The sequence below is a fragment of the Kogia breviceps genome, chromosome 2, assembly GCF_026419965.1.
Source record: "Kogia breviceps isolate mKogBre1 chromosome 2, mKogBre1 haplotype 1, whole genome shotgun sequence".
NCBI classification, from domain to species: Eukaryota; Metazoa; Chordata; class Mammalia; order Artiodactyla; family Physeteridae; genus Kogia; species Kogia breviceps.
In genome coordinates, this window is record NC_081311.1 from 98,463,094 (window position 1) to 98,475,739 (window position 12,646).

The following is a 12,646-nucleotide window of genomic DNA, read 5'->3' on the forward strand; positions in this document are numbered from 1 at the left end:
ATTAGCATTTACATTTTCAAAATGTAAACCTGATCGTGCTTATGTTATGCTTAAGAATATATTTTAAATAATACAAAATTATCTAGCACCCAATGATTTAAAATTCACAATGCCTGAATTCTAATACAGTTACCAAGCATGCAAAAAATCAGGAAAATATCACCCATGATGTGTACAAATTTTATTCAATAGAAAGAACCCAGAAATGACACAGATGCATATAATAGATAGACAATGACATTAAAACAGAGATTATAATTACATTCCTTGTGTTCATTAAGTTTAAAAAAGCCTGAGGATATTAAGGAGAAATATGAAAGACATTTTAAAACCAAACAAGTTAAAATTCTAAAAATAAGAACTGAAAAATTTGAGATACATGAAAACTATAAAATCTAAGATGAAAAAATACTGGATAGGATTAATAACATATTAGATACTGCAGAAGAAAAGATTAATGAATTCAACAATATAGCAATAGAAAATATTACAATTTTTTTAAAATAAAAACCAAAAAAAAAAAAAAAAGAGAGAGAAAACTGACAAAACATGAAGGGAGAGAAACATCAGTAACTTGCTGGACTTTTGATTGATATATTAAAAATATAGATTTATTGGGGATTTTTATATACTAAAAATAGTGAACTTTCTAATCCATAAATATGTATGCATGTATATATCCATTTGAGTCTAATTTCTTCCAGAAATGTCTGCTTTCATTTTAGGAGACTGACATATTTCTATTAGATGTATTATTGGATAGTATATAGTATACTATAGTATATATTACATAGTTTCAGATGTTACTTTAAGTAGTTATTTTTAAATTTTGCATTGCCTTATAGTATATAAAAGTTGATTTTTGTATATTAACCTATACTTGTAATAACCCTGATAAATTCACTCATTATTTCTAATAGTATTATGAGTGTGTGTGGATTCCATTTTTTTTGTTTATTTATTTGGTTCTGTTTTATTTATATCTTCTGCAAACAAAGGCAAATTTTTTTACCTATATTTCTTTTTCTTGCCTCATTTCACTAAGTCCTCTAATACAATGTCGCAAAGAGGTGGTGAAAGCAGACATTTTTACTTTTTCCCAGTTTTGGGGGAAATGCATTGTCTTCAACATTAAGTATGATGACAGTTGTAGTATTTTTGTACATACCATTCATCAAGTTAAATCATTTTTTTTCTTCTGGCCCAGTTATTATTACTACTTTATTATTATTGTTGTTTTTCATTTTTAATCAAATATTTTTTCTAAATCCTTTGAGTTGTTGACAGTATAACATAGTAAGTTGCATTGATTAATTATTGAATATCATAGCAATCATGGATTCCTCAGGTAAACCCCACATAGTCATAATATATTACCCTTTTATAAATTGCTGGATTTTTCTTCCTACTATTTAGTTAAGGAATTTTGCATCAATATTCATGAGAAAAATAGATTTTTTTGTCCTTGTTATGTTTATGTTGAATTTGGAATCTGGTTGATGCTGGCCTTATATTTTCTGAGAGTATATGTGAACTTGATATTAATATATTAAATATTGAACAGAACACACCAGTGAAGCTACTGGAACCGGAATTTACTTTGTGGGAAGAGTATTAACTGTGAATTAAAACTTTTAGTAGATAAAGCGATATTTATATATTGTATATCTTCCTGTTTGAATGTTTAGCAATTTTTCTTTTAAGAAATTTACCCAGTTTATCTAAGATGTCAAATTTACTGCCCTAAAATTACTTATAATATTCCATTACTGGCATTCCATGTCTGTAGAACCTGTTATTAATATAATCTATTTCATTAATGAAAATGACAGTGTACTTTTTCTTTTGTCTCTATCTAGAACTTTATCAATTTTATTTATGTTTTCTAAGAAAATATTTTGGTTTTTAATATGTTTTTCTCCACTGCCAGTCCATTTCCTATATCATTTATTTCTATTCTTATCTTTATAATTTCCTTCCTTCAACTTACTTTGGATTAATTTGCTCTTTTTTTTCTAGTTTCGTAAGGTAGAATCTTAGATGATTGATTTTAAAGATTTCCTTTTTTATAAAGTAAGAATTTAGAGAAATAAACTTATTTCTAATCACAATGTTAGGTATCCCTAAATTTAGATTAGTTGTGTTTTCATTTTCATTTGGCTCAAAATAGTTTCCAATTATTTTCCTAAATTCTTCTTTGATCTTTGTGTTATTTAAAGATGCATGTCTGATGGCAACACATTCTTCTTTTTCCCTTGATTCTTTATTTTGGCTTTACTTTTGAAGGATATTTTCTAAGTTTGTTATTCTATGTTGATAGTTTTGTATTGCTTTGCTTCCCATCAGTATTCTAAAGATTTTTCTCCATTGCTTTTTTCTAATGAGAAGCCTGCAGTCATTCTTGGCTTTCTTACTATGTATGTAATATGTAGAAGTAAATGTCTTTTTATTGTTGTATCCTGCTTGAGGGTTGTTGAGCAACTTTATATTTTTCATCAGATTTGGATTTGGCCATTATTTCATCAAATATTTTTTCCATTTCAACTTTAATTTAAAATATTATAGATATGGATATTGGCCTAAGCTATCTTAGGCTCTGTTCATTTCTTTCATTAGTTTTCTCTGCATCTGGAAGTGTCTATAGATAATGTTTCAAGTTCACTAATATTTCTTCTGCAGTGTCTAATTTGCTTTTAGTATTTTTCAGAGAAGTTTTAAGTTCACATATTTTAAGTTCTTAAAATATATTCTATTTATCACTACATTCATTTTTTCTTGATATATTTTAGCATTTTTATAATAGCCAATTTATTGTATTTGTCCGTGGATTCCATAATTTCCATCATATCTGAATCTGTCTCAATTCACTGGTTTTCTTTTCGTAGTTATAAGTCATATTTTCTAGCTTCTATATGTAGCCAGTAATGTTTTATTGGATTCTAACCACTGTGATGTTTACATTGTTGAGTTCTGGACATCGTTCTGTCCTTTTATTAATTGTTGGACTTTGTTATAGTAGATGTTTAAGCTATTTGCAGGTCAGCTTAATTATTTGAAAGCTTTAAAAAATATTTTATTTAGTGTGTTTGAATGACCTTTGCTCTATGACTTGTTAAGCTCTAATACTAAGGTATGACACTTCTGGGATCTCTCCTAAACATTCCAGTGTTCTGACTGCTTGGATCTTTAATATATCCCAGCACTTTGTGAACTCTGGCTTTTCCCAGGCTCAGAGTATCTTCCTACGTATGCTAAGCTAGGTATTTTCAGTAATAGATGCAAGATGATCCCTTGTAAGCCTATGTAGATTCCTGGTGTCCTCTCTCTCTGTCTCTTCTTGTGCTCCAGTGTTGTCCACCTTCCCAACGTTCCAGAATCTTCAGCCCTTCTGAACGCCAATTTCTGTCTCAACTGTGACTCAGAGATACCCTTATACACTTATTTGTCCCTCTTTACCCTAGAATTAAAAAAATAATTCTAGCCAGAGAGCCAGGACAATTACAACATTCACCTGACTTTTTTCCTTTCTTTCAGGGATCAGAGGCCTATCGTGACTCTTGTCCCATGCTTGAAAAGTGTTGTTTCATGTATTTTATCCAGTTATTTTTGAAAAAAATTCTTTTATTTTCTGTCTCACTTTTCTTTCTTTCTGCCAAGAGGCCATGTCTACTTTCAGGTACTCCATGGCCAGAATAAGAATATTATTTTAATTGTCAATGGTTTATCATTGATACTTTATTGTTAATTACAAACTCCTTAGGATGAAACATAAGGCTTTTATGATCTGGCTCCAGCCTGCCCTATAGACTATACCTTTGATTTATCTTAAATGTTTTGTTCCAGCCACGCTGAACAACTTTTATCTTGCAAGTGTAAATAGTTTCATGCCTCATGATTGTGTACTCACATTCTTTCTTCCAGAATGCTTTCCACTGACTTCCTCTTTTTTTGAACTGTGTCCACTTCTACCAGAGAAATTATCATATTCTATTATAACCATTAAATTTTCTGATTCTTGTTTTAGACTGTGAATCTGTATGATTTCAGGCACACCAAACCACCTCTCTTGTAAATAAGTGTCGTCCCCTATAATACAAATTTGGGAAATTAGATGTTCTCAGAGATTTCTTCTATCTCCCTGATACAAGAAATTTCAGATTATTTAAATAATAGCATATTTTCAAAGAATCTATCCCAAATATTCAATTATAAAATTTAAAATGTGAATAATTCAACTTTATACACTTTCATTAAGGATTCAGCATTTATAATGTAAGACTTGTCATAAAAATGCACTTAATGCACTTAATTGTGGATAAAAGCATTGTTTTTGTATTTAGAAACCAATATCACCTGATATTTGTTAATGACATAGGCAGCAATTTTTAGAGACTAAAGCCCATTAAACTTTTACCTTTATACCTTACTAGAGAGCATCTTGTTGGATAAATATTTTTATAAGTGAACAATAGTTTATTGTATTACAGTGACTAGTTAACTAAATAAATTAATGAATAAATACAGCTAGAGGCTGCACTATGAGAGTAATATACTAATAATTTCTCATGGCTTCTCTTTATTATCAAAAATGAATGGGAAAAAATAAATTACATGAGATAAGAGGTAGCTGAAATTTTTTACTTCTAAATCAAAGGTATTCATTTGCTCATGGTAAAAAAAATCAACCCATGGTCACAGAGAAATAAAATTATATTTAAGGAAAAAAAATACAGAAGAAAATAAAGCCATTTTCAAAAGCACACAGAATTTTTTTCATGATAAATTCAGAAAATATGTTTCAATCATAGTTTTTTTGTGAAACATTATGAAGACAAGATAGTATTAAGACATGATTTTAATTGTGGGATTGGGGAGGAAAAGAGGATTAAAATGAGAACAGAAAATTAGGAAGAAGGAAAAAAGGGAGAGATGAGAAAATATTAGAGAGGAAGTATAAGGAGGGATGAGAAGGGGATGCAATGGAGAGAAAGGAAGAAAGGGAAGAGACTAAAAAGGAATTAAAGTAAAATAAATCATATACACACAATTAAGGAGAAAGAAAAAAATGAAAATATAAAAGGAGGAAAAGGAAAGAGCAATTTGAGACAAAGGACTTTTGAAATACTAAGTAAAATTTTACATATATATATCATTTCCTAGTCACTGAACTTTTTTAAAATTTAATTTTATTTATTTTCTTATACAGCAAGTTCTTATTAGTCATATATTTTATACACATCAGTATATACATGTCAGTCCCAATTTCCCAATTCATCACACATCATCCCCAACCCCCTGCCGTTTTCCCACCTTGGTGTCCATACTTTTTTCTCTACTTCTGTGTCTCAATTTCTGTTCTGCAAACCGGTTCATCTGTATAATTTTCTAGGTTCCACATATATGTGTTAGCATAGGGTATTTGTTTTTCTCTTTCTGACTTACTTCACTCTGCATGACAGTCTCTAGATGCATCCACGTCTCTACAAATGACCCAATTTCGTTCCTTTTTATGGCTGAGAAATATTCCATTGCGTATATGTACCACATCTTCTTTATCCATTTGACTGTCGATGGGCATTTAGGTGGCTTCCATGACCTGGCTATTGTAAATAAGGCTGCAATGAACATTAGGTGTATGTGTCTTTTTGAATAATGGTTTTCTCTGGGTATATAACCAGAAGTGGGATTGCTGGGTCATATGGTAATTCTGTTTTTAGTTTTTGAAGGAAACTCCATACTGTTCTCCATAGTGGCTGTATCAGTTTACACTCCCACGAAGAGTGCAAGAGGGTTCCCTTTTCTCCACACCCTCTCCAGCATTTGTTGTTTGTAGATTTTCTGATGATACACATTCTAACTGGTGTGAGGTGATACCTCATTGTAGTTTTGATTTGCATTTCTCTAACAATTAGTGATGTTGAGCAGCTTTTCATGTGCTTCTTGGCCATCTGTATGTCTTCTTTGGAGAAATGTCTATTTAGGTCTTCTGCCCATTTTGGGGTTGGGTTGATTGTTTAATACTGAGCTGCATGAGCTGTTTATATATTTTGGAGATTAATCCTTTGTCCGTTGATTCATTTGCAAATATTTTTTCTCATTCTGAGGGTTGACTTTTCCTCTTGTTTATGGTTTCCTATGCTGTGCAAAAGCTTTTAAGTTTCATTGGGTCCCATTTATTTATTTTGTTTTTATTTCCATTACTCTAGGAGGTGGATCAAAAAATAGCTTGCTTTGATTTATGTCAAAGAGTGTTCTTCCTATGTTTTCCTCTAAGAGTTTTATAGTGTCTGGTCTTACTTTTAGGTCTCTAATATATTTTGAGTTTACTTTTGTGTATGGTGTTAGGGAGTGTTCTAATTTTATTCTTTTACATGTAGCTGTTCAGTTTTCCCAGCACCACTTATTGAAGAGACTGTCTTTTCTCCATTGTATATCATTGCCTCCTTTGTCATAGATTAGTTGACTATAGGTGTGTGGGTTTATCTCTGGGCTTTGTATCCTGTTCCATTGATCTATATTTCTGTTTTTGTACCAGTACCATATTGTCTTGATTATTGTAGCTTTGTAGTACAGTCTGATGTCAGGGAGTCTGATTCCTCCGGCTCCTTTTTGTTCCCTCAAGACTTCTTTGGCTATTTGGGGTCTTTTATGTCTCCGTACAAATTTTAAGACTTTCTGTTCTAGTTCTGTAAAAAATGCCATTGGTAATTTGATAGGGATTGCACTGAATCTGTAGATTGCTTTGGGTAGTATAGTCGTTTCCACAATATTGATTCTCCCAATCCAAGAACGTGGTATATCTGTCCATCTGTTGGTGTCATCTTTAATTTCTTTTATCAGTGTCTTACAGTTTTCTGCTTACAGGTCTTTTGTCTCCCTAGGTAGGTTTATTCCTAGGTATTTTACTCTTTTTGTTGCAATGGTAAATGGGAGTGTTTCCTTAATTTCTCTTTCAGATTTTTCATCATTAGTGTATAGGAATGCAAGAGATATCTATACATTAATTTTGTATCCTGCTACTTTACCAAATTCATTGATTAGCTCTAGAGTGTTCTGGTGGCATCTTTAGGATTCTCCATGTATAGTATCATGTCATCTGCAAACAGTGACAATTTTACTGCTTCTTTTCCTATTTGTATTCCTTTTATTTCTTTTTCTTCTCTGATTGCCATGGCTAGGACTTCCAAAACTATGTTGAATAATAGTGGTAAGAGTGGATATCCTTGTCTTCTTCCTGATCTTAGAGGAAATGCTTTCAGTTTTTCACCATTGAGAATGATGTTTGCTGTGGGTTTGTCCTATATGGCCTTTATTATGTTGAGGTAGCTTCCCTCTATGCCCACTTTCTGGAGAGTTTTCATCATAAATTGGTGTTGAATTTTGCCAAAAGCTTTTTCTGCATCTATTGAGATGATCATATGTTTTTTTATTCTTCAATTTGTTAATATGGTGTTTCACATTGATTGATTTGCATATATTGAAGAATCCTTGCATCCCTCAGATAAATCCCACTTCATCATGGTGTATGATCCTTTTAATGTGTTGTTGGATTCTGTTTGCTAGTATATTGTTGAGGATTTCTGCATCTATATTTATCAGTGATATTGGTCTGTATTTTTCTTTTTCTGTACTATCTTTGTCTGGTTTTGGTATCAGGGTGATGGTGGCCTCATAGAATGAGTTTGGGAGTGTTCCTTCCTTTACAATTTTTTGGAAGAGTTTGAGAAGGATGGGTGTTACCTCTTCTCTAAATGATAGATAGAATTCACCTGTGAAGCCATCTGGTCCTGGGCTTTTGTTTGTTGGAAGATTTTAAATCACAGTTTCAATTTCAATACTTGTGATTGGTCTGCTCATATTTTCTATTTCTTCCAGGTTCAGTCTTAGAAGAGTATACCATTCTAAGAATTCATCCATTTCTTCCAGGTTGTCCATTTTATTGGCATAGAGTTGCTTGTAGTAGTCTCTTAGGATGCTTTGTATTTCTGCGGTGTCTGTTGTAACTTCTCCTTTTTCATTTCTAATTTTATTGATTTGAATCCTCTCCCTCTTTTCCTTGATGAGTCTGGCTAATGGGTTATCAATTTTTTTTTTTTTCTCAAAATACCAGCCTTTAGTTTTATTGATCATTGCTATTGTTTTCTTTGTTTCTATTTCACTTATTTCTGCTCTGATCTTTATGATTTGTTTATTTCTGCTAACTTTGGGTTTTCTTTGTTCTTCTTTCTCTAGTTCCTTTAGGTGTAACATTAGATTGTTTAATTGAGATTTTTCTTGTTTCTTGAGGTAGGCTTGTATAGCTAGAAACTTCTCTCTTAGAACTGCTTTTGCTTCATTCCATAGGTTTTGGATCATCTTGTGTTCATTGTCATTTGTCTCTAGATATTTTTTGATTTCCTCTTTGATTTCTTCAGTGATCTCTTGGCTATTTAGTAACGTATTGTTTAGCCTCCATGTGTTTGTGTTTTTTACGTTTTTTTCCTTGTAATTGATTTCTAATCTCATAGCATTGTGGTCAGAAAAGATGCTTGATATGATTTCAATTTTCTTAAATATACTGAGGCTTGATTTGTGCCCTAAGATATGATCTATCCTGGAGAATGTTCCATGCACACTTGAGAAGAAAGTAAAATCTGCTGTTTTTGGTTGGAATGTCCTAGAAATATCAAATCTATCTGGTCTATTGTGTCATTTAAAGTTTGTGTTTCCTTATTAATTTTCTGTTTGGATGATCTGTCCATCGGTGTAAGTGAGGTGTTAAAATCCCCCACTATTATTGTGTTGCTGTCAATTTTCTCTTTTAGAGCTGTTAGCCGTTGCCTTCTATATTGAGGTGCTCCTATGTTGGGTGCATATATATTTATAATTGTTATATCTTCTTCTTGGATTGATCCCTTGATCATTATGTAGTGTCCTTCCTTGTCCCTTATAACATTCTTTATTTTAAAGTCTATTTTTTCTGATATGAGTATTGTTACTCCAGCTTTCTTTTGATTTCCATTTGCATGGAATATCTTTTTCCATCCCCTCACTTTCAGTCTTTATGTGTCTCTAGGTCTGAAATGGGTCTCTTGTAGACAGCATAGAGATGGGTGTTGTTTTTGTATCCATTCAGCAAGCCTGTGTCTTTTGGTTGGAGCATTTAATCCATTCACTTTTAAGGTAAGTATCGATATGTATGTTCCTATGACCATTTTCTTAATTGTTTTGGGTTTATTTTTGTAGGTCCTTTCCTTCTCTTGTGTTTCTCACTTAGAGAAGTTCCTTTAGCATTTGTTGTAGAGCTGGTTTGGTGGTGCTGAATTCTCTTAGCTTTTCCTTGTCTGTAAAGCTTTTGATTTCTCCATCGAATCTCAATGAGGTCCTTGTTGGGTAGAGTAATCTTGGTTGTAGGTTCTTCTCTTTCCTCACTTTAAGTATATCATGCCACTCCCTTCTGGCTTGTAGAGTTTCTGCTGAGAAATCAGCTGTTAACCTTATCGTAGTTCCCTTGTATGTAATTTGTCATTTTTCCCTTGCTTCTTTCAATAATTTTTCTTTGTCTTTAATATTTGCCAATTTGATTACAATGTGTCTCAGTGTGTTTCTCCTTGGATTTATCCTGTATGGGACTCTCTGCACTTCCTGGACTTGGGTGGCTATTTCCTTTTCCATGTTAGGGAAGTTTTCGACTATAATCTCTTCAAATATTTTCTCGGGTCCTTTCTCTCTCTCTTCTCCTTCTGGGACCCCTATAATGCAAATGTTCTTGTGTTCTATGTTGTCCCAGAGGTCTCTTAGGCTGTCTTCATTTCTTTCATTCTTTTTTCTTTATTCCTTTCAGCAGCAGTGAATTCCACCATTCTGTCTTCCAGGTCACTTATCTGTTCTTCTGACTCAGTTATTCTTCTATTGATTCCTTCTATTTAAAAAAAAAAAATTCATTCATTTTTATGGCTGAGTAGTATTGCATGGCATATATACATATACTGCCACTGTATCCATTCATTTTTTAAAAAACATCTTTATTGGAGTATAATTGCTTTACAATGGTGTATTAGTTTCTGCTTTACAACAAAGTGAATCAGTAATACATATACATATGTTCCCATATCTCTTCCCTCTTGTGTCACCCTCCCTCCCACCCTCCCTATCCCACCCCTCTAGGTGGTCACAAACCACCTAGCTGATCTCCCTGTGCCATGCAGCTGCTTTCCACTAGCTATTCACGTTTGGTAGTGTATATATGTCCATGCCACTCTCTCACTTCGTCACAGCTTACCCTTCCCCCTCCCCATATCCTCAAGTCCATGCTCTAGTAGGTCTGTGTTTTATTCCCGTCCTACCCTTAGTATCTTCGTGACATTTTTTTTTCTTAGATTCCATATATATGTGTTAGCATACAGTATTTGTTTTTCTCCTTCTGACTTACTTCACTCTGTATGACAGACTCCAGGTCCATCCACCTCACTACAAATAACTCAGTTTCATTTCTTTTTATGGCTGAGAAATATTCCATTGTATATATGTGCCACATCTTCTTTATCCATTCATCTGTTGATGGACACTTAGGTTGCTTCCATGTCCTGGCTATCGTAGAGCTGCAATGAATATTTTGGTACATGACTCTTTTTGAATGATGGTTTTCTCAGGGTATATGTCCGGTAGTGGGATTGCTGGGTCGTATGGTAGTTCTATTTGTAGGTTTTTAAGGAACCTCTATACTGTTCTCCTTAGTGGCTGTATCAATTTACCCTCCCACCAACAGTGCAAGAGGGTTCCCTTTTCTCCACACCCTCTCCAGCACTTATTGTTTCTAGATTTTTTGATTATGGCCATTCTGACTGGTGTGAGATGATATCTCATTGTAGTTTTGATTTGCATTTCTCTAATGATTAAAGATGTTGAACATTCTTTCATGTGTTTGTTGGCAATCTGTATATCTTCTTTGGAGAAATGTCTATTTAGGTCTTCTGCTCATTTTTGGATTGGGTTGTTTGTTTATTTGTTATTGAGCTGCATGAGTTGCTTATACATTTTGGAGATCAATCCTTTGTCAGTTGCTTCATTTACAACTATTTTCTCCCATTCTGAGGGTTGTCTTTTGGTCTTGTTTATGGTATCCTTTGCTGTGCAAAAGCTTTTAGGTTTCATTAGGTCCCATTCATTTATTTTTGTTCTTATTTCCATTTCTCTAGGAGGTGGGTCAAAAAGGATCTTGCTGTGATTTCTGGTGTAGTTTTCATTTCAGTTATTTTATTATTCATCTGTTTGTTTGTTCTTTAATTCTTCTAGGTCTTTGTTAAACATTTCTTGCATCTTCTCGATCTTTGCCTCCATTCTTTTTAAGAGGTCCTGGAGCATCTTCACTATCATTATTCTGAATTCTCTTTCTGGAAGATTGCCTATCTCTGTTTCATTTAGTTGTTTTTCTGGGGTTTTATCTTGTTCCTTCATCTGGTACATAGTCCTCTGCCTTTTCATCTTGTCTATCTTTCTGTGAATGTGGTTTTCGTTCCACAGGTTGCAGGATTATAATTCTTCTTGATTCTGCTGTCTGCCTTCTGGTGGATGTGGCTATCTATGAAGCTTGTGCAAGTTTCCCGATGGCAGAGACTGGTGGTGGGTAGAGCTGGCTGTTGCTCTGGTGGGCAGAGCTCAATAAAATTTTAATCCACTTGTCTGCTGATGGGTGGGGCTGGGTTCCCTCCCTGTTGGTTGTTTGGCCTGAGGCGACCCAACACTGAAGCCTAGCCAGGCTGTTTGGTGGAGCTAATGGTGGACTCTGGGAGGGCTCATGCCAAGGAGTACTTCCCAGAACTTCTGCTGCCAGTGTCCTTGTCCTCACAGTGAGGCACAGCCACCCCCTGCCTCTGCAGGAGACCCTCCAACACTAGCAAGTAGGTATGGTTCAGTCTCCTATGGAGTCACTGCTCCTTCCCCTGGGTGCCGATGCACACACTGCTTTGTGTGTGCCCTCCAAGAGTGGAGTCTCTGTTTTTCCCAGTCTTGTCAAAGTCCTGCATCAAATCCTGCTAGGCTTCACAGTCTGATTCTCTAGGAATTCCTCCTCCCGTTGCCGGACCCCCAGGTTTCAAAGCCTGATGTGGGGCTCAGAATCTTCACTCCAGTGGGTGGACTTCTGTGGTATAAGTGTTCCACAGTTTGTGAGTCACCCACCCAGCAGTTATGGGATTTGATTTTATTGTGATTGTGCCCCTCCTACCGTCTCACTGAGGCTTCTCCTTTGTCTTTGCATGTGGGGTAACTTTTTTGGTGAGTTCCAGTGTCTTCCTGTCGATGATTGTTCAGCAGTTAGTTGTGATTCTGGTGTTCTCGAAAGAGGGAGTGAGAGCATGCCCTTCCACTCTGCCATCTTGAACCAATCTCGTCACTGAACATTTTAATGAAGGGTTTCTTTTTCAATTATAAAGGTAATATATGTTCATTGTAGAACATTAGGAAAATACTTAAGAAAAAATAACAAAAAATCATCTGAAAGGCTGCCAGGCAAATACAAGACTTTTACTGTTTGCAAATACTGTCTTCTGGAATTTTAATATGCATTTTCATATAATTTTGTTTAAGTGGCCAAAATATTTGAACTACTTAATCACTTAGAAATATAGCTTAAACAGTTTTGAAGAATTGACTTTTAAAACGTATT

At 34.1% G+C, this 12,646-nt stretch overlaps 1 protein-coding gene across 5 annotated transcripts in view; it reads right to left on the minus strand.

The window, feature by feature from the left end:
- Positions 1-12,646, minus strand: part of DPP10 (dipeptidyl peptidase like 10) — a 1,329,914-nt gene that overhangs the window by 44,593 nt on the left and 1,272,675 nt on the right. The window lies entirely within an intron of this gene.